This window comes from Phacochoerus africanus, chromosome 2 (assembly GCF_016906955.1).
Source record: "Phacochoerus africanus isolate WHEZ1 chromosome 2, ROS_Pafr_v1, whole genome shotgun sequence".
In the NCBI taxonomy this organism is placed as follows: domain Eukaryota; kingdom Metazoa; phylum Chordata; class Mammalia; order Artiodactyla; family Suidae; genus Phacochoerus; species Phacochoerus africanus.
Genome location: NC_062545.1, coordinates 169,634,481 through 169,656,183, shown reverse-complemented (window position 1 = coordinate 169,656,183; position 21,703 = coordinate 169,634,481). Strand labels below are relative to the sequence as shown.

General features: G+C 42.6%; 1 long non-coding RNA gene across 1 annotated transcript in view; it reads left to right on the top strand.

Annotated features, from left to right (window-relative positions):
* The window catches only part of LOC125121227 (uncharacterized), a 42,471-nt gene extending 21,397 nt beyond the window's left edge, over positions 1-21,074 (top strand). Inside the window, exons 2-3 of the long non-coding RNA XR_007133407.1 lie at positions 19,597-19,650; positions 21,025-21,074. This is a non-coding gene — a long non-coding RNA (uncharacterized LOC125121227). The remainder of the gene's footprint in view (positions 1-19,596; positions 19,651-21,024) is intronic.
* Positions 21,075-21,703: the final 629 nt, after the last annotated feature.

Here is a 21,703-nt window from a genome sequence, read left to right as displayed (position 1 = left end):
ATTGAGTTTTCTGAGGTACCTTCATACTGTTTTCCATAGTGATTTACCAATTTACATTCCGACCAACAGTGTAGGAGGGTTCTCTTTTCTCCACACCATCTCCAGCATTTGTTGTTTGTAGACTTATTAATGATGGCCATTCTGACTAGTGTGAAGTGGTTCTTCATAGTAGTTTTGATTTGCATTTCTCTAATAATTAGTGATATTGAGCATTTTTTCATGTGCCTCTTGGCCAGCTGTATGTCTTTGGAGAAATGTCTATTCAGGTCTTCTGCCCATTTTTTCAATTGGGTTGTTTGGGATTTTTTTGCTATTGAGTTGTATGTGTTGTTCATATATTTTGGAGATTAAGTCCATGTCAGTTGAAACTATTTTTTCGCATTCCTTAGAGTCTCTTTTTGTGTTTTTTATGGTTTCTTTTGTTGTGAAAAAGATTTCAAGTTTGATTAGGTCCCATTGGATTATTTTTGTTTTTATTTCTGTTGCCTTAGGAGACTGATCTAGGAAAACGTTTGTACAGTCAATGTCAGAGAACGTTTTGCCTGTGTTCTCTTCTAGGAGTTTTATGGTGTCTTATTTTGTGGTAAAGTCTTTAAGCCATTTTGAGTTTATTTTGGTGCATGGTTTGTGGGTGTGTTCTAGTTTCATTGATTTACAGGCATTGATTTCCCAGCACCACTTGCTGAAGAGACTTTTTCTCATTTTATATTCAAGCCTCCATTATCAAAGATTAATTAACCGTCAGTGTCTGGGTTTATTTCTGGGTTCTCTCTTCTGTTCCATTGGTCTGTATGTCTGTTTTTGTATCAGTACCACACTATCTTAATTACTGTAGCTTTGTAATATGGTCTGAAGTCTGGGAGAGTTATGCCTCCTGCTTGGCTTTTTTCCTCAGGATTGTTTTGGCAATTCTGGGTCTTTTATGGTTCCATACAAATTTTTGTATTGTTTGTTCTAGCTCTGTGAAAATGTCATGGGTAATTCAATAGGGATCACATTGAATCTGTAGATTGCTTTGGGTAATATGGCCATTTTAATGATATTTAATTATCTTCCAATCCAGGAGCATGGAATATCTTTCCATTTCTTCGAATCCTCTTTAATTTCCGTGATTAATGTTTTATTGTTCTCAGCATATGAGTCTTTCACCTCCTTGGTCAGGTTTACTCCTAGGTATTTAATTTTGAGGGGTGAGATTTTAAAAGGTATTATATTTTTATATGCCTTTTCTAATATTTCATTGTTAGTATATAGAAACGCAACTGATTTCTGAATGTTAATCTCATATCCTGCTACTTTGCTGAATTCCTTGATTAGTTTGAGTAGTTTTTGTGTGGAGTCCTTAGGGTTTTCTATATACAGTATCATGTCCTCTGTGTAGAGTGACAACTTTACCTCTTCCCTTCCAATTTGGATACTTTTTCTTTTTTGTTTGTCTGATTGCTGTGACTAGGACTTCCAATACTATGTTGAATAAAAGTGGTGAGAATGAGTACTCTTGTCTTGTTCCAGATTTTAGTGGGAAGGCTTTCAGCTTTTCTCTGTTGAGTATTATATTGGCTGTGAATTGTCATAATGGCTTTTATTATGTTAAGGTCTGTTCCCTCCATGCTTACTTTGGTAAGAGTTTTTATCATGAATGGATGTTTGTCAAATGCTTTTTCAATTTTTTTTTTGTCTTTTGTCTTTTTTTGTCTTTTCAGTGCTGCACTCGCAGCATATGGAGGTTCCCAGGCTAGGGGTCTAATCAGAGCTACAGCTGCTGGCCTATGCCAGAGCCACAGCAATGCCAGATCTGAGCCAAGTCTGTGACCTAAACTGCAGCTCACGGCAACACCGGATCCTTAGCCCACTGAGCAAGGCCAGGGATCGAACCTACAACCTCATGGTTCCTAGTCAGATTCGTTTCTGCACCATGATAGGAACTCCTCAAATGCTTTTTCTGAATCTATTGATGTGATCATGTGTTTTTGACTTTTGTTAAAGTGGTATATGACATTAATTGATTTATGTATGTTGAACTATCCTTGTGAACTTGGGTTGAATCCCACTTGGTCATCGTGTATGATCTTTTTTATGTGTTTTTGGATTCGGTTGGCTAAAATTTTGTTGAGAATTTTTGTGTCTTTATTCATCAAAGATATTGGAGTGTATTTTTCTTTGTCTGGTTTTAGTATTAGGGTGATGGTAGCTTCATAGAATGTCTTTAGGACTATTCCTTCTTCTTCAACCTTTTGGAAAATTTTAGTAAGGATGGGTATAAGTTCTTCTTTGTATGTTTGGTCAGATTCACCTGGGAAGTCATCTGGTCCTGCAGTTTTGTTTGTATGGAGTGTTTTTACTACATATTCGATTTCATTTCTAGTGATTAGTCTGTTCACTTGATCTATTTCTTCTTATTTCAGTTTTGTTGGGGTGTAAGTCTCTAGAAAGCTGTCCATTTCTTCTAGGTTGTCAAATCTGTTGGTATATAATTGTTCATAGTATTCTCTTACAGTTTTTTGGTATTTCTTCAGTATCTGTTGAGATTTCTCCTTTGTTATTTCTAATTTTGTTTGAGTTCCTTCTCCCCTCTTCTTGGCGAGCCTGGCCAAAAGTTTGTCAGTTTTTTTACCCCTTCAAAGAACCAACTCTTGTTATTTTATTAATTTTTTTCTATTGTTTTTTAAAAATCTCTATTTTACTGATTTCCTCTTTGATCTTTATGTTTTCCTTCCTTCTGCTGACTTGGGGTTTTGTTTGTTCTTTTTCTAATTCTTTTAGGTGGTAGGTTAAGTTATTGATTTGAGATTTTTCTTCTTTTTTGAGAAAGGCCTGTATTGCTGTGAACTTCCCTCTAAGAAACGCTTTTGTGGAATCCCATAGATTTTGAATGGTTGTGTCTTCATTATCATTTTTCTCAAGGTATTTTTAAATGTCCCTTTTGTTTTCCTCATTGACCCATTGGTTTTTTAGTAGCCTGTTGTTTAGTCTCCATGTAGTCCTTTTTTCTCATTTCTTTTCCTGTGTTTGATTTCTAGTTTCGTGCCATTGTGGTCAGAGAAGATGTTTGAAATAACTTCTATACTTTTAAATTTGTTGAGGCAAGTTTTGTGCCCCAGTATGTGGTCAGCCCTTGAGTATGTTCCATGTGCACTTGAAAAGAATGTACATTCTGATTTTTTTTTGCATGTAATGTCTCGAAAATATCAATGAAGTCTAAGTTTTCTATTGTGTCATTTAGGATCTCTGTTGCCTCATTGATCTTCTGTCTAGAGGATCTGTCCATTGATGTGAGTGTGATGTTAAAGTCTCCTACTATGATTGTATTCACATCAATTTCTCCTTTCATGTCAGTTAGTATTTGTTGTATGTATCTGGGTGCTCCTATAGCGGGGCATATATATTGACGAGCATAATATTCTCTTCTTGAAAGTGTCCTTTTATCGTTAAATAGTGTCCTTTGTCTTTCTTTATGCTCTTCATTTTAATGTCTATTTTGTCTGATACAAGTATTGCAACACCTTCTTTCCTGTCTTTTCCATTTGAGTGAAATATCTTTTTCCATCCTCTCATTTTCAATTTATATGTGTCCTTTGCCCTAAGATGAGTCTCTTGCAGACAGCATAGTGTAGGCTCTTGTTTTTTTTTTTTTTCCATCCATTTCCACTCTATGTCTTTTGATTGGAGCATTCAGTCCATTGACATTTAAGGTAATTATTGGTAAAGATGTATTTATTACCATTTTAAACTTTTTTTTTCTAGTTTATTCTATGTTTCTCCTTTGTTCCTTTCTCTCTTTTTTTTTTTTTTTTTTTTTTTTGCTTGGATATCTTCCTTTGATTTTATGCTGTGTTCTCTTCTTTTCAGTTTTTGTGGGTGTAATGCTTGGTTTTGATTTGTGGTTGCCCTGTTTTTCAAGTACATTAACCCTTTCCTATATCTGCTTGCTTTAGCCTGATAGTCATATAGGTTCAAACACATTCCAAAAAAAAGTCTAGATTTTCTTACTTTGTTTTCTCACATTTTATATTTTGAAGTCCTTTTTAAACATCTTAATGTTTGTCCTTTTCGTGTTCCTTGTGTTTATCGTCACTTTTACAGTAGGTTTTTTTTCTCTTTTAGATCTGTATAGTGGCTTATTTAAGTGATTGCTTTCCAATTGTGATTCTCTCCCTCTTATTTCTTCTTACATGTATTTTATTTAGAGAAGCCCTTTCAGTATTTCTTTTAGAATGGGTTTAGTATTGCTGTACTCTTCTAGTTTTTTGTGTGTTGGAGAAAATCTTTATTTCTCCTATTTTAAATGATATTCTTGCTTGGTAGAGTATTCTAGGCTGCAAAATTTTCCCTTTTAGAACTTTGCCACTCTCTTCTGGCCTGTAGTGTTTCTGTAGAAAAATCAGGTGACAGCTTCATGGGGGTTCCCTTATAATTAACTCTTTTGTGTTTCTCTTGCTGCCTTTAGAATCCTTTCTTTATTTAACTTTTGACTTTTTTATTATAATATGTCTTGGTGTGGACCTGTTTGGGTTCAACTTGTTTGGACCCTCTGTGCTTCCTGTATCTTGATATCTGTTTCCTTTAGACTTGGAAAGTTTTCAGCTATAATTTCTTCAAATATATTTTCAATCTCGTTTTCTTTTTCTTCTCCTTCTGGAATCCCTATTATGCATAAATTGGCCCACTTTATATTATCTCGTAGATCTCTTATATGGCTTTCATGTTTTTTTTTTTATTTGGTTTTCTGTCTGCTGTCCTGATTGGATGTTTTCCATTATTCTGTCTTCCAAGTTACTAATTTGTATTATTCATTCTGCTCTTCACTGCCTTTAACCTAGTTTGCATCTCTGCAAATGAATTTTCTAATTTTTGTTGGCTTCTCCTAATATTTTCTAGTTCCTCTCTAAAGTAATCTGCATTACTGTTTATATCTGCTCTTACTTCCTTCAGTATTTTCATTATCTCCTTTTTGAACTTGGTGTATATTAGACTGCAGAGGTCCGTTTCATTATTTGTTCCTTCAGGGGAGTTCTCCTGTTCTTTTAGCTGGGAATGGTTCCAAGCTTCTTCATTTTGCTTATATTTTTCTTATTCTGTGAGGGCAGGGAAAACAACTACTGTAGTAAGGGAGGCTATTTATATGTGAGAGAGCTCCTGGGTATTTTGTGAGGGATTAGTATTTATTTTTGGTGTGAGGGCTGCTTTTAGTTTGTATGCTTGCTGCCTCTTTCCTCAGTGTGTGCAGGCTGTTAGCCCCTTGATAGGGTGCCGCGTGTGCTTCAGGGAGATGGAGGCAATGGTCAGGGCTAGCAGCCAGCTCTTGGTTGCTGGGCCCTTGGCAGGAAGGTGGTTGCAAGCTGCTCCTAGTTGCAGGGCTCTGGAAAGTGGCACTGACACTCAGACAGGTGTAGGCAGTGCCCAGAGAGTTTGGCATTGGCAGCAGGTGTGCATTCCCAGGGGAGTGAGGGCAACAAAGGGCGGTGCTTAGTTGCAGAGCCGTCCTCTGTGCCAACCTCTGAGTGACTGAGGCTGTAGGTGGTGCCTGTTCATGGACCCCTAGTGGTGGCAGGCCATGCCCACCTCTGGTGTCTGAGATGACTGTGGTGGTTTCCCCTGCCTCCTGTAGACTGCACAGGAGGTGCCTCATCATGTTAGTCCATACAGGAGGCACCGCTACCCATAGCCCACACAAGAAGGGTCTATTCCCTGTAGCCTGAGCAAGAGGTACCTTACTGCTTACAGCCCCGCCCTCCAAGAGTACATGCATGCATGAGAAAGAGATTCCTATGGTGGTCCCCCCCCCCTCCTCTTGCCCTCCCCATCAATGGCTCCTTGCTTCTCCTGCAGGCCCAGACCTCCTCCTGAGTTCCTTCAGTTGTGGCACTCTGCTCCCCAGCCCTTGGCACACTGCTCCCTAGCTCCTCAGACTGTCTCCACACAGCCAACCCTAATCCTCTCCCTGGAACTGACCTCAAGAGACTGAGTCTCAGCACCCGGGCCCTTTCCGAGCATCTCAGACTGTGGTATCCCAGAAGGAGGTACTGATGGTCTGTGCAGCTCTCTCTTTGCTTTGCCCTCCTCAGTCTAGCTGCTGTGCTTTTCTTTGTGGTCCTTCCATCTCAGCTTATCTCCCCGGGGTGTGGATTCCTTTCCTCTTTCACAGCTCCCTCTTAGGAATGCTAGTCCTGTCCTGATTCCTTTCTCTCCTTCTCTCTCCCTTTTTTTTTTTCCTTTTGTTCTACCAGCTGTGTGGAGGGTTTCTTGCCCTTTTTGGAGGTTTAAGATCTTCTGCCAGCATTCAGTAGATGATCTGTGCAAATCATTCTACATGTAGGTGTGTTTGGGTTTTTTGTGTGTGCAGGAGGAGGTGAGTGCTGTGGCTTCCTCCACTGCCATCTTGATCCTCCCTCTTTTTTTTAATTTTTAAAAATCATGGTAAAATAAATATAACATAAATTTATCATTTGAACCATTTTTCATGTGTACAGTGATGTGGCTGGCATTAAGTATACTGTTGGGCAACCATGACCACCATCCATCACCAGAACTTTTCCATCTTCCCCAGCTGAAATTCCTCTCTCCTCCTCCTTGCAGCCCCTGGCCACCATCAGTCTTACTTCCTGTTTCTATGAATTTGACTATTCTAAGTACCTGATATAGATCATTTCATACAATTTTTTCCCTTTTATGACTGGACTATTTCATTTAGCATAATATCTTGAAGCTTCATCCATGTGGTAGTGTGTCAGAGTTTCCTTCCTTTTAAAAGGAAGGAAATTCCATTGTATTTTCCATTTATCCATCAATGGATACTTGCGTTGGTCCTCTCTTTTGGCTATTGTGAATAGTGCACTTATAAATATGTGTGTGCAGGAGTTCCCACCGTGGCTCAGTGGAAACAAATCTGACTAGCATCCATGAGGATGCAGGTTCGATCCCTAGCCTTGCTCAGTGGGTTAAGTATCCAGCATTGCCATGAGCTGTGGTGTAGGTTGCAGATGCGGGCTCAGATCCCACATTGCTGTGGCTATGGCATAGGCCAGCAATTGCAGCTCTGATTTGACCCCTAGCCTGGGAAGTTCCATATGCCTCGACCCTAAAAAAAAAAGTGTGTGTGCAAAATCTGCCTGAGACGTTGCTTTCAATTCTTTTGGGTATATACCCAGAATGAAATTGCTGGATCATATCATAATTCTATGTTTAATTTTTTTAGGGATTTCCATGCCATTTTTCACAGTGGCTGCATTTTGCATTCCCATCAGCAAGGCATGAGGGTTCCAGTTTCACCCACATCCTTGTCAACACTAATTTTCTGTTTTTCTTTTTTAATATAATTGCCATCCTAATAGGTATGTAGCATTGGTATGTAGGATTTGTATATCCCTAATGATTATGGATATTGAGTATTTTTTCAATGTTTATTAGCCATTTGTGTGTCTACTTTGAAGAAATATCTATTCAAGTCAATTGCCCATTTTAGTTGGGCTGTTTTGTTTTTGTTGCTGACCTGAAGGAATTCTTTATATATTCTGTATATCAATCCTTATTAAATGTATGATTTGCAAATACTTTCTCCCATGCCATGAGTTGCCTTTTTACCCTATTGGTAATGTCCTTTCATGCACCAAAAATTTTTAATTTTGATGAAGTCCACCTTATGTTTTTTAATTGCCTTGCTTTTGATGCCATATCCAAGAAATCATTGCCAAATCTAATGTTTTAAAGCTTTTTTCTTATGTTTTTATCTAAGAGTTTTATAGTTTTGGATTTTACATTTAGGTCTTTAATCTGATTTTATTTCATTTTTGTAGATGGTGTAAAAAAGCATAAGCTTCATTCTTTTGCATGTGGATATCCAGTTTTCCCAACATTATGTGTTAAAAATACTTCTGTTTTTTCCATTGAGGGTTCTAGGCACCCTGGTCAAAAATCATTTGACTATATATGCCAGTTTATTTCTGGGATCTCTATTCTATTCCATTGGCCTTTATGTTTATCTTTATGCCACTACCACACTTTTTTTTTTTTTTTGATTACTATGCTTTGTAGTACATTTTGAAATCAGGAAGTGTGAGACTTCCAACTTTGTTCTTCGTCAAGATTGTTTTGGCTATGTGGGAGTCCCTTGAGATTCCATATAAATTTTAGGATTTTTCTATTTCTGCAAAAAAACAAAATCATTGGGATTTTGTTAGAGAATGCATTGAATCTGTAAATAATTCTGGGTAGTATTGACATATTAACAATATTAAGCCTTCCAATTCATGAACATGTGATGTTTTCCTATTTGTTCATGCCTTCTTTATTTTTTCATTTTTTAAAAAGTTTATTGAAGTTTGGTTGATTGACAGTGTTGTGATAATTTTCACAAAAGAGCAAAGTGATCAGTTATACACATACACACAGCCATTCTTTTTTGGATTCTTTTCCCACATAGGTTATCACAGAATACTGGGTAGAGTTCCCTGTGCTATACAGCAGGTCCTCATTGACCATCCATTCCACATAAAATAGTGTGCGTATGTCAATCCCAAACTCCTAGTCCATCCCCCCACGCACACCTTTCCCCTTTGTTAACTGTAAGTTTGTTTCTGAAGTCTGTGAGTCTGTTTCTGTTTTGTAGGTAAGTTCATTTGTGTCATATTTTAGAGTCCACATTTAAGTGATAATTTGCCTTTCTCTACCTGACTTACCTCATTTAGTATGATAATTTCTAGATCTATCCATATTGCTGCAAATGGCATTATCTCAATCTTTTTATGGCTGAGTAATATTCCATTGTGTATATGTACCATATCTTTTTTATCCATTCCTCTGTGAGCATTCACATTGCTTCCATGCCTTGGCTATTGTAAATAGTGTTGCAATGAACATTAGGGTGGATGTATCTTTTCAAATTATGGTTTTCTCCAGATATATGCCCAAGAGTGGGATTGCTAGATCATATGGTAGTTCCATTTTCAGTTTTTTGAGAAACCTCCATACTGTTTTCCATAGTGATTGTTCCAGTTTACTTTCCCACCAACAGTGTAGGAGAGTTCCCTTTTCTCTGCATCCTCTCGAGTGTTTATTGTTTGTAGAATTTTTGATGATGACCTTTCTGACAGCTGTGAGATGATACTTCATTGTAGTTTCAATTTTCATTTCTTTAATAATTAGCAATGTTGATCATCTTTTCATGTGCTTTTTGGCCATCTCATCTTCTTTGGAGAAATGTATATTTAGATCTTCTGTCCACTTTTTGATAGGGTTGACTCATCAAAAAAAAAAAAAAAAGGAAAACGGGTCAAAGTAATAAAATTAGAAATGAAACAGGAGAACTTACAACTGACAGCACATAAATACAAAGGACCATAAGAGACTACTACAAGAAACTGAATGCCAATAAGCCAATAAAATGGACAACCTAGAAGAAATGGACAAATTTTTAGAAAGGTACAATCTTGCAAGACTGAACCAGGAAGAAATAGAATTTAATTCTTTCTTTAATTTCTTTCGGCAATGTTTTGTAATTTTCAGATTATAAGTCTTGTGCCTCTTGGTTGAATTTATTCCTAAGTCTTTTTGAAGCTATTTTGAAGAAATTTTGTTCTTGATTTTCTTTTCAGATTTTTCATTGTTAATGAGTAGAAATGCAACTGATTTTTGCCTGTTGATTTTATATCCTGCAACTTTGCTGAATTTGTTTTTCTCTGTTTCTTATGCTGGGTGGTGGATATATGAGTTTGCATGTCTGGAATATTTTATTAAAAAACAAATGCCCTGGAGTTCCCACTGTGGCACAACAGGATCTGTGCAGCAGCTTGGGAGTGCTGGGACAAAGGTTCGATCCCCAGCCCAACCCAGCATTGTCACAGCTGTGGCTTAGGTCAAGACTGCAGCTTAGATCTGATCCCTAGCCTGGGAACTCCATATGCCACAGGGCAGCCAAAAAATGAAATAATAAAATAAAATAAAATTCCCTGAGCTCCAAACTGCTCCTGCTGAAGTAAATCCCTTTCAGCTAAAATTGGAGGAGATGGCAACCTCTGGGCTCTTACTGGGCTCCTTGGCCCCACTGAGAGCTCATCTCTTTTCTGTACCCTGGGAGATGCCAGCTTCCCAAACTGTAAAAACAAGATGGGGAGATGGTTTCCTGAGGCTGAGCGATACCTCCAGAGAACTGTCTGAAGAAGGAGAGGGACCCCCTGATCATAGTCAGACCTCTGGGTAGAAGGATGGGTACTGATGCTTGTAGGGCCCAGACAAATCTCTCCCTGGGCTTTAGTTTCCTCCTCTGTCAAATAAGCAGCTAAGAAGCAATGATCTCTAGGGCCTTTGAATGTAAAGGAAGTCAGAGTTTGGGCAGAGAGAACATGCATGGAGTCATGAGCTCTGGCAGCAGCACTGCTCTGCAGCATCCTCACTCACTGCAGGAAAACTCCCCATGGTTTTCTGTAACTTGCCCCTCCTTTATCCAACCTTTGGTTTTAAAACAACAATAAATTGCTTGTACTATAATTATTATAATAACAACCTTTGCTCTGCAGTTTGTAAAATACGTTCATATTCATTACTCATTTTACAAATGAGGAAACTGAATCCTAGAGAGGTGGTGTTCCCTGCCCTTAGCTAGGCTAGGAAATAGTATACCTTATCTGGATTAAAATGAATCCCAGTTCAGCTGTCTAAAGTGCTACAGGGCCCCCTGAATAATGAGGTAGCTATAGGTGAGAGGAATAAAGGGAATGTGAGAGGAAGGGGAAAAAATTAAGAAACTTGAATCATCTATTGATTTAATGTAGTGACTTTCCATAGGAGCTAACAGAAATGGAAAATTGAGAGGTGGACTCAGAATGTAATAAAAATAAGGCACAAATATGGACAGTAGTCCTGATCTGGTTTTAAAAGGAAAGACCAAGCCTACCCTCCACTGCCACCCAGCCCTGATTCCCCTCTGCCTCTCTGTACCAAAGCTGTGCTTTGCTGGCAAATGATAGAAGGCTCACTCCTTCCTTGGCATCTCTTTATCTTGCTGATCACTTTTTCCATGCCACACCCAAGTTCCATCATTTCCCTTCCATGTGAAATGCCAGAACCAGAAGACAACAGGTAAAGACTGTGACAGTAGACAGAAGTCTGCAAGAAACAAGAAAGGAGGAGACAGGAGGATCCAGTGAGGGAGACAGGGAAACAGGAAGAGACAAAGACCGACACAATTTTTGACAAGTGTCCCAAGACAGTTCAACAGGGGAAAGAGTAATATCTTCAAGAAACATTGCCAAGCCAACTGGCTATCACATGCAAAAAAGAATGCAGTTAGACTCTTACCTTACTCCATATTCAAGTGGATCAACAACCTCAATATAAAAGCCAAAACTTGATTTAAAAAAAAAAAAAACATCAGAGGAAAACATAAGGGTAAATCGTCATGGCATTGGATTTGGCAATGGGTTCTTAAGAGTTGACACTAAAAGAACAAGCAACAAAATAGAAATTTGGTAAATTGGACTTCACAAAAATTAATTAAAGTTTTTGTGTATCAATGGACATTATCAAAATGTGAAAAGACAGCCCATTGGGAGTTCCCTTCATGGCTCAGTGGTTAACCATCCTGACTAGGATCCACGAGGATGCACATTCAATCCCTGATCTCACTCAGTGGGTTAAGGATCTGGCGCTGCTGTGAGCTATGTTGTAGGTTAAGACACCACTCAAATGCCACATGGGCCCGCAGCTGCAGCTCTAATTCAGTCTCTAGCCTGAGAACTTCCATATGCCATGGATGCGGCCCTTAAAAAAAAAAAAAAAAAGCCTACAGAATGGGAGAAAATATTCGCAAATCAATATCCTGAGTACATAAAGAACTCTTAGAACACAGCGATAGCAGGACTACCCAATTAATAAAAGGGCAGAGGATTGGAAGAGATATTTCTCCAAAAAATACATGCAAATGGCCAGCAAGCGCATGAAAAGATGTTCAACATCATTGGTTGTTAAGGAAATGCAAGTCAAAACCACAGTGAGAGGAGTTCCCATTATGATTCAGTGGTAATGAACCCAACTAGTATCCATGAGGATGCGTGTTCGATCCCTGTTCTCACTCAGTGGGTTAAGGATCCAGCATTGCCATGAGCTGTGGTGTATGTTGCATATGCAGCTCGGATCCTACATTGCTGTGGCTGTGGCATGGGCCTGTGGCTACAGCTGTGGTTTGACTACTATCCTGGGAACTTCCATGCACCACAGGTATGGTGCTGGAAAAAAAAAAAAAAAACAACGCAATGAGATACCACTTCATACCCATTACAGTGACTGTAATAAAAAGGATTTTTTTTTTTTTGTCTTTTCTAGGGCTGCACCCGTGGCATATTGGGAGTTCCCAGGCTAGGGGTCTAATCGGAGCTGCAGCCACCGGCCTACGCCAGAGCCACAGCAACGTGGGATCCGAGCCGTGTCTGCAACCTATACCACAGCTCACAGCAACACCGGATCCTTAACCCACTGAGCAAGGCCAAAGATCGAACAACCTCATGTTCCTAGTCAGATTCGTTAACCACTGAACCACGACAGGAACTCCAAAAAGGATGTTTTTATTATCCTTTAGCAAGGATATGGAGAAAGAGAAATCATCATAACATCTCTTAAGACAGGGGGCAGGGGTTATAAAATGGTCCAGCTGCTGTGGAAAACAGCATGGCAGCTCCTCATAAGATTAAACATAGAATTAATATATGACTCAGCAGTTCCTCTCTCCTGTCTCCAAGACAAATGAAAACATATGTTCACATAGTAACTTGTACATGAATGTTCACAGAAGCATTATTCATAACATCTAAAAGGTGGAAACAACCCAATGTCCATCAGCAGATGAATTTATAAACAAATTGTGGTACATCCACACAATGGAAAATTACTCAGCCATAAAAAGGGTTGGAGTATTGATGCCATGCTACCATTTGTATAACCTTTAAAAATAAGTGAAAGAAGCCAAACAATGTCCCATGTTACATTATTCTTCTTATACAAAATATCTAGGAGTTCCTGCTGTAGCTCAGTGGGTTAAGAACCCGACATAGTGTCCATGAGGATGTGGGTTCAATCCCTGGCCTTGCTCAGTGGGTTAAGGGTCCAGCGTTGCTGCAAATTGCGGTGGAGGTCAGAGATGTGGCTCAGATCCTGCATTGAGGTGGCTGTGGCCTAGGCCAGCCCATAACCAGGGAACTTCCATATGCTGCAGGTGTGGCCATAAAAAGAAAAATAAGAGAAATATCCAGAATGGTCAAATCCACAGAGACCAAAAGTGGATTAGTAATCAATGGGAGATAGGAGAAGGAAGGAATAGGAGTGATAACTTAATGGGTACAGGGTGTTCTGCTGAGAGGGGATGAAATGTTTTAAAACTAGAGAAAGCTGGTGGTTTCACAGCTTTGTGAATGCACTAAATGCCACTGATTTATATACATTAATGTTAAGTGTATGTTCAGTGAATTTCACTGCAATATTTTTCCATTTTTTAAAGTTTTATCGAAGTATAGTTGATTTATAATGTGATAATTTCTGCTGTACAACAGTGATTCAGCTATACATATGCACACATCCATTCTTTTTCAGATTCTTTTCCCATATAATCACAGTATATTGGGTAGAGCTCCCTGTGCTATACAGCAGATCCCCTTTGATCATTCTGTATACCTCAGTGTGCATATGCCAATCCCAAACCCTCAGTCCGTCCCTTCCTGCAGCCTGTCCCCTTTGGTAACTGTAAGTTTGTTTTCAAAGTCTGTGAGTCTGTTTCCATTCTGCAAATAAGTTCATTTGTGGAGTTCCCATTGTGGCTCAGAGGGTTAAGAATCCACTACTATCCATGAGGATATGGGTTCAATCCCTGGCCTCGCTCAATGGGTTAAGTTCATTTGTGTCCTTTTTTTAGATTCCACATATAAGTGATAATCATGGGATGTTTGTCTTTCAATGTCTAACTTAGTATGATAATCTCTAGGTCCATCCATGTTGCTGTCATCATAGTTTTTTAAAAGTGATATAGAGATGGCTAGGCCAAGACAGAGTCAGGGATCTGGAGAGGAGGATGGAGAGAGAAGAGATAGAGGAGTCAGGACAAATTGCAACCCATTACAAGAAATTTATTAGTACTGTTCAGTCAGCAGGCTGCCAGCTAAATTTAATATAGATCTATATACAAAGAAAATGCCTCTTTCTACATAATGAATATTTAATCATGCATGGGTCAGGCAATTTCACTGAAGTGATTAAAAGCAGCCTTTTGTTTATTGCTCAAAAATGATAGTGACCCACTGACCGGAGCTGCAGATACAGTGACATATTGAAAACATTACCTACTGACATACGTTATTAAAGAGGAATTAAGGGTCTCTTTCTTCCCCTCCCCTTAAAAGCTAATCATTCCTGAGCCTCCTGTCTTTTCCCATGCAGAGGATGGCTGCAAGGGGAGGCTGCCTCCCAGATGAAGCTGGAGAACGAGGCTGGCCCCCTCCATCTATGTCTTTCCCCAGGACCATAAATTGAAACAGATGAGATAGTTATTGAGAAGACTGCAGAGAGGAAATCGGCCACAATGTGTATTTTCTGTGGAAAGGTCTCCCCATGGTCCTGCCATATCCAGCCAGTTGCAAAATCCTGTCAATTCTACTCCAGGGACCCTTGTCACAGTGCCCTGTTCCCTTTGTCACTATCACTGCCCTGCTTCAGCACCCCGCAGTGCCCCTGAAGTTTTGTCCCTCCCCTTTCCAACCTACTGATGACTTCCTGGATCTGTGAATCAAGGCCTACCTCACTCACACACCTCCCATGGCTCCCATTGTCTTCACTCCTCTTCCCCCTGGCATTAAAAGCCCCATCATCTGACCTTGGCCTCAGGTGACCATTCTGCATCAGGGTTCTTGGTTGCCAACAGCACAAAGTGACCATGGCTGAGTTAAGGCAGAACAAACCTAATAGGAAGACATCAGGGAGCTCATAGAATCAATGGGAAGGCTGGTAGGTTGGCCAGGAAAGCACTGAAGGAAAGGCACGGGTTCCAGGGGGTGGCCCAGCCAGGATGCCACTGATGATTCCACCACTGGCAACTCACCACCATCCAACAGCCCTACAGCCTCTGTAAATAACCCCTAAATGTCCCCACATCCTCATGCCAGCCCCTAGACTCCCAGTCCCAGTGGGAGTATCCACCCAACGGAGCCTGGTCTCCTTCTGCAGCCTCATCAACGCCACTGAGGGAGAAAGGAGCTGGCCTACTTTACTTCCACAGAGAGAGGCAAAGCCCTCACTTTCAAGACATACTGACTTTCCCACACCTAAACCAACATTTCCTTCATACCCCCTGACTGGCCTGATGTTCTCCCACCATCCCAACTCTGTTCTTTCCTTCTATTCCCCTGATCTCCTCATCATCCTTCAAATGACCAAATATCACCTCCTCTAGGAAGCCTTCTGTGATTGCCTTCCCCCCACCAGTCTAGCTGTGATGCCATCTGGGTCTCTCTGGTGGCACCGAAGCCTCTCCACCATGTATCAGAGCTTGTCACACTCCTGGATGGCCCTCCCCTGTTAGATTATGAGTCCCTAGAAGGCAGGGATCATGACTTCTCTTAACTCAGAGCCTAGCACAGAGCCAGCCTGGGGTGTGCACAGAAGCTTAGACAGGCAGAGATGAGGTCTGGAGAGGGAAGCTCCTCCCTGTGCCATGTGCCGGTGTCAGCTTCCCGGCCACATCAGGGGTTAACCCATGGTAGCAATCAAACAGGCTGGGTGTCTTTTATATACATCCTCACCCAGGATTTCTGATGTCTTTAGCTTATGAGTATCACTGGGGAGCCCTCTTAAATACAGATTCCTAGGCCCTGCCTCCAGAGAGTCTAAAATCTGCATTTTAACCAGAACCCCTCCCCCATGATCTGGGTGCAATTGGTCCACAAAACACATCCAGGAAACATCACTGGATTGTCTTTACTCTTTCCACCTTTTCCACCACCACCACCACCCACCCCACCCCCATGCCACCGCTGGCTGCACAGTTTTTATCCAGCTGCTTCCTGTGCTAAAGAGCCATGAAGATGAAAAGAGGCTGGGGACTGGGGGCAGCCTCTAACATAAGCGCCCCAGGCACCCTACAAAGCTTGCATCTCACCAGCGCTTACACTTTAAAAAAAAAAAAAAAAACATAGAATGTTACACTGAGAAACAAAAAGAGAAACACAATTGCCTTGTATCAGCCAACATAAATGAGTACAGAATCCAAACTTCATTTCAAAGATCTCTTTTGGTGATATTGCCCACTGACCAATTAAATCTAACAAGATGCCTCAGAGGAGGTCAGGCAAGGGGAGAAAACCAGAAGTCTGAGAACAGAGCTCTTTGAAAAGAGGCAGAAAGAAGGCATACTCTGCCTGGCATTCCAAAGTTCAGGTATAAATAGAATGGCTGGAATCGTGCTCAGGCTCAAAAAGGAGGCTGGAAAGGAGTTGTCTCAGCTGGCGAGAGCTTGTTATGATAACCAGGGGCCTCATTCCAGAGACTTCTGGGTTACATGGGGCTAAGTGGCTGGGATCTATGACTGACTCTGACCATCCAAAGGTCAGGCTAGACCCAACAGCCTCCATTCACTCCAACTATGGCGGCTGAGACAGGACTCCCCCGTGACTCAGTTTCCTCAGGTGTGAAATTGCCATAGAACATCAAAAATCAGATATAATTTTATTCCAGAAATTGTGTATCTGATGTTCACTCTGTGCTCCACCATGAAAACAGCCTTGGGAAATTTACCTCACGTCTCGATGCCTTAGTTTTTTCTCCCCTGTATAGTGGTGGTAATACTATCAGCTCACAGGAGTATGTCAAGGATCAAAGGGAATTCTGGGCATAAAAGTAGCTTCATTCTCTGAGTTTTCAAGCTTGTCTCTTCTCACATTAACACCCTTCCTTTGAAGGAAGTTTCAGAGCCTGTGTCCTTTATAAAAGAGGCCGAATGGTACAGAACCATAAAGCTCTGTGCAATCCAAGAGTTTGTGTCCTGCCATAGAAAGTGAGTCTTCCATTTAGCTGAGTAACAATTAGCACCATGCTGCCTTCAAGGGTGGGGAGCCAGGTCAACCATTTCAGGGGCCTGAATCATCCTCATGGAGTTGGCTGCATAACATGGGCACAAGGCCTGGGCACGGGAAAGGTCACCTCCACAACGCCGTGTTCCAAACATGGGTCCAGCCGCCCTTCACAGCCTGCCACCTGTGTCCCATGCTTCCCGGGAGGTCACGATACCAACTGTACCAGGCATTCCAGGGGGACGCCCAGTTCGCAAACGGGGGTTGATATTTTCTGTGCTGTTTCCATTTCCCTTCCAGAAGATACTCAGCATCTCACTGGCCTCGGGGCCCAGCCACTCGCCATCAGCAGAGATGATGAAACAGGCAAAACAAGAGGGAAGGAAGACAGAACCAGGGCAGTGGGTATGAAGAAGTAACAAGGGGCTGGACAAGCATTTTAGGCCCTCGCTCAGAGCACCAGAAGCAAAGGGTCGGAAGGGTTCTCCTGAGGCAGGAGAGCCAGGTCCTAAAAACCACCCACTGTGCTCCAGGCGGCGGAGTCCTCCCACTGGACCAGGCGTCAAGGGGCTCTGGGCCAAGCCCCAAGATCAAGCCACTCCCCAGGGCCACTGGAGCCACCTCTGTCTCCAAAGTTTGAGTGATCTAAACACTGGGGAGCACAGTGACCCGGGCACCTGGAGCCCAGGGAGACATCCACATCCCGTTTATTCAGAGCACACGGCCAGGGGGAGCAGCAGCCGGCCATTGAGTCGGCACCAGCCAGGGGCACCATATGGCTGACCTTTCTGCTCCCAGCTCTCCTGGCAGCCGGACTGAACATTATTGAGGTCTGCAACAAAGAAAGATGCCAGCCACGTGAACTGGGAAGGCACTTCAGCTATGATGCTGGAGTGTTCAGGGCAGAGAAGAGGGTAGCACTCCTCACCAGCAGGAACTGCCCTCAGCCTGGTTGTCCTCAAGATGAAAATGAAAGAGATCAACTCAATTATCTCAAAGGCCTTTTCTGCTTCAGTTTTCTCAACCACGGTATCTCACCCCCCTGCCAGGGGCCTTGCACTCTCATGCTCCCTCCTGGCTCCCCAGCCCTTCATCCACACACCGCAGACTTCCCATCCCCAAGTGCATCATTACAACTCTCCAGGCCCCTGCCCCAGCCCAGGTTCTGCTCTGCTACACAAATTCTGCAACATGCAGAAAACCATTAAACTCATCAGGTCACGAAAGGCAGATACAGGCAACCCTCTCTATAAGGTTTTGCAATTGAAAAGGAGGCAAACAGCTTGAGGACAGGGGCCACGGCTGCTTTTATTCACCATCGAATCCATAGGGCCAACCCACAGATCTGACATGTTGCAGGTGCTCAATAAATATTTGTTGAATCAACGAGTAAATGGGAATCTCAGTCACTGCAACAGAATGGGTGCAAAGCTGGGATGGGGAGGAGCAGAGGTATTCCTAGGACCCTTTGACTCAAACTTTTAAACACAGCATCTGCTCTGTCCCCAAACCTGGAGATGGGTATGGAGCCAGTTAATGCTCTAGCCTCACTCCTTCATGTCCCAAAGGGCCAGCAGGATGCTGCCCCAGAGCCCAAAACCTACCCAAAACAAATGATGAGGCTTGCTGGGCAGTATGCACTGCCTATTTTCTCAGCTGTCTGGGGCTAAATACAAAACAGTAAAAAGGAGAGGAGGTGGGAAAGGAGATTTGTCGAAAGGAGAAATCAAAGAGGAACAGCCATCAGCTTATGTTTAGCAGTAAGCAGGATAATCACAAAGGAAATTAAAAGCGAGTTTCCTTGAAGGAGGAGGGGAAAGCTGTAATTGGTTTCCTCTGCTCTGAAGAAACAGCACCTGCTCTCCATCTGCACCCAGGGGAGAAGTGGCCAGAGGTCAGAGGACAGATCTCCCAAAACTCTTCCAGGCAGTCTTGAAATGCAAACATCTGCAGGTTCTCGGGTTTACACACACACACACACAAAACCCAATTTAAAATGCACAAAGCTTCAATATTTAAACACTAACACTAGGACGCATCTTCACAGCCTTCATTTTGTACTAAGCTTTCAGTCACCTGGAAGGTGAATTTTCAGGTGAGGCGTGGTGACTGTCCTGTATGCAATGATTGGCTGTGAGGTAAGCAGCAAATCATTTGATACTGACAAGAGGTCAGAGTTTGGGAATGGTTTATTTAATTGTATAAGTTGAAGAGGATTGAAAGTTATACCTACAGTATCATCACTCTTTTTTATTGAAGTATAGCTGATTGGCAATATTGTGTTAATTTCAGGTGCACAACAGCATGATTCAGTTATACGTATGTATTTTTCAGATTATTTTTCATTTTAGTTTATTACAAGATGTTGACTATAGTTCCCTGTGCTATCCAATAAGTCCTCATTGCTTATCTAGTTTATGTATAATAGTGTATGTCTTTTCATCCCACACTCCTAATTTATCCCTCCCCGACTCCCTTTCCCCTTTGGTAGCCATAAGTTTGTTTTCTGTGTCTGTCTGTTGCTTAATTTTACATTTACCTTTCTGCTTTCTTGTAGACAGATGAGTGGAGTTGACAGCAAGAACACCAAGAATGTGCTTCACCGACAGGGGTGAGCAGCCTTCCCTGATGGTCATAGCCTTGGATTTGCAGCAGAAAAATGTTTATAGGCTCTAGAGTGTGGCCCTCAGAAAGCAGGCAGAGTTGAAGACACATCTCAGAGAGGAGAATTGGGGAGTTCCCTTAACCTTCAGCAGGATTCAGGTTTGATCCCTGGCCTTGCTCAGTGGGTTAAGGATCTGGCATTACCATGAGCTGTACTGTAGGTCACAGACATGGCTTGGATCTGGCGTGGCTGTGGCTGTGGCGTAGGCCGGCACCTGCAGCTCTGAGTCGACCCCTAGCCTGGGAACCTCCATATGCTGCAGGTGCGGCCCTAAAAAGCAAAAAAAAAAAAGAAAAAAAAAAGGAAAAGAAAAAAAAAGAGAGAATTGGCCATCAACAAAACAAGTATCATTAATTGAGTACCTGGGGCCAGATGCTGGTGGAATCAGCTGATCTAAATGTGAGAGAGAAAGCGTTTCTCTCTCAGAGGGAGAAAGAGACAGATGGAGGAGAGGAGGAGGGAAGAGGGGAAGGAAGCCTGGGTCCCTGTTGGCTTCAGGCCTTTATGAAACTATCCTGCCTTGTGCTCTGTGACCCACCTCTCTCTGTTCTCCCAATCAATTCACTTTTTTGCTTAAGCCAGTTTAGTAGAATCCTGTAACTTGCAAACAAAGGGGCCTGGCCAAGGCCCAGCCTCCAGCTTATCAGCTGCTGAGGGACGGCTAAAAGGCTCCGGGGATCTCCCAGAGGCTGTGAGGCGTTAGGAGAACATGTGGAGCCCGCTGGGCTGCACAGCTGTGCCCCTTGGAGCTGCCAGGTTCTGCAGAAGACCCCAGGGACCAACCCGTTCCTCTTCTAGCTCCATGGCTGTGCTGCTTTTGGAACCCGCTGGGCAGGTGGTACCCTGGCAGGAAGTGGAGACTGGATGGTTTCTAGTTGTCCCCACTCAGGCTCTTCTACTTTACTAAGCAGAGGGTAATTCCAGCTGCTTATTGTTTTAAGCTGAACCAGCCAGGGAGAGGCTTGAGCTGAGGTTTGAAGGAGAGCCACTGCGCTGCGCATCTCTAGGCAGTGAGGCCAGAGCCATAATCTGTGGCAGAGGCCCCTGCCAGGCGTTTGCCAACAGGCAGCGGAGGCCACTGGGATTCTTGGCAAGTGGAACCCCACATGCAGCAGAACCCCATCATCAGCCTCAGACACAGAACCGGACGCAGGGCAAGCACTCCTCACTGAGACGAAAGCCATGCCCTAGAGGTCCCTGCCTGATGCCCCAGGGGCCCTGACATGCCTGCAGAGTGGACGCTGTGACCATGCAGAGCCTGAGCGCCCTCTGTCCAAGAGGAATGTTCAGAGACCTGCTAGCCCTGTACCTATTTCACAGAACAAGAGACTGGAGGCCCCGGGAAGGAAGGACCTGCCTAAGGACACACAGTGAGTAACTGGTAACCTGACGCCTCCCTTGGACTAATGTCCCCTGAAGAGATAGTTGGGCCCTTCCCTAGGTCACTAAACAAAATGTCCAAATGTAAAGTCCCTTTATCCAAAGGGTGGCCAGGCACTTTCAGCCCCCTTCCCCTCTGGCTTCGGGAATCTGTGATACAAGGCTGGGTCCAGGACGTGGCAGACAGTCTGTCCCACAGGATATCATGGGACAGTATAAGAAGCATGAAAATTGGTGTCCAAAGCTGTCTTTGACTCAACTCCTCTGGGCTGCCTCAAAGACATCACTTAACCTCTAGTTGTGTTACTGAAAGTGGGGTCTGGCTGCTTGCTGCTTGCGCCAATAGGCAAGGTTGGAAGAATGCAAAGTTTGCTTTACTTTGGAGACTGGCAACCAGGGGGAGAGGGCAGACTCATGTCCAAAGGCCAACTCCTCCATCCCCCTGCAAAAATCAGTGGACAAGAGATTTTAAAGGGGAGGTGCATGGGTGTATAGATGAAAAGGGAAAGCTACGCACAAAAACAGCCCAGTCAGCTCTGACATTCATCTTCAAATTGGCCATGCTAGTAGTCTGATGTTGATTGTTTTAAGTGGTGTTAGTCTTTAGTTCCAGAGTCAG